General features: G+C 42.5%; 1 long non-coding RNA gene across 1 annotated transcript; it reads left to right on the forward strand.

Annotated features, from left to right (window-relative positions):
- Window positions 1-214: 214 nt before the first annotated feature.
- LOC148912429 (uncharacterized) lies at window positions 215-462 on the forward strand. The gene is made up of 2 exons (XR_016119334.1): window positions 215-300; window positions 384-462. It is a non-coding gene; the product is annotated as an uncharacterized LOC148912429 (long non-coding RNA).
- Window positions 463-825: the final 363 nt, after the last annotated feature.

An 825-nucleotide genomic window follows, 5' to 3' on the forward strand; every position in this document is an offset into this window, starting at 1 on the left:
ATGTGTACTATTAGTATTTCAACGGGGTGGTCATGTAATGTTGGGTTTAGGATCGTTGATGAGAGTAACCGACCATTACAGCCTTACAGAAAAAAAGACAACAATAGGAACCCAGTTCATTTCTCATTTGAGGCCAACGGAAGTACCCCAGAAGATTTGACGCCCGTAACTTTTCACATGATAGCTAATTGTCAATATGCGAAGTTACAGTGTAAGATTAAGAATTTCCGCAGACTAGAGGCCCCGCAGGCGCCATAAATATTTAACATCAAGAATCAGTCGAGCGTGCATCATTAACTTGTAAGTAGTTTTCTTTTTATTTCTTTTTTTTTTTAATTTGCCCCTTTTTGTGAAGCTTATTAATTATAAGTTGTTTGTTGTAGCGAATCGTACAATCTTCCGTGTAATTGTCGAACAATTGTCAAGCTGGAGCTAATAAATACGTATGTTGGAGTCAATGTGTACGAAGGCTCGACTATTTATGTAGTTGGAGACTACATACAGATTCGCCCCAGTGATAAGATTACGTCGGGCGCCGATGCCGGTAAGCTGGGTCGCGTTCAGATAAATGCCGCCCCGTCAAAAAATCCCCCGACTGATGCCACTTGGAATCATAAGCCCATTAGCACCATGAGTGTGCTGCCGCTAGTTCCACATTATCAAGGCGGTGCGAATACTATCTTTACTAATCCCCAGTCGAGGACGCCTCGGGCGCCCGACGACGATAAGCCTACAGTAATACACAAGGATAAGATTAACCCTTCATCTTCTTCAGAAGTACCACTCCAATAGCGACAACCAAGATCCAAATGTTATTCCCCACAA

The sequence above is a fragment of the Actinia tenebrosa genome, unplaced genomic scaffold, assembly GCF_029948245.1.
Source record: "Actinia tenebrosa isolate PJP-AT-01 unplaced genomic scaffold, QUT_ActTen_1.0 PGA_scaffold11__36_contigs__length_13525064, whole genome shotgun sequence".
NCBI classification, from domain to species: Eukaryota; Metazoa; Cnidaria; class Anthozoa; order Actiniaria; family Actiniidae; genus Actinia; species Actinia tenebrosa.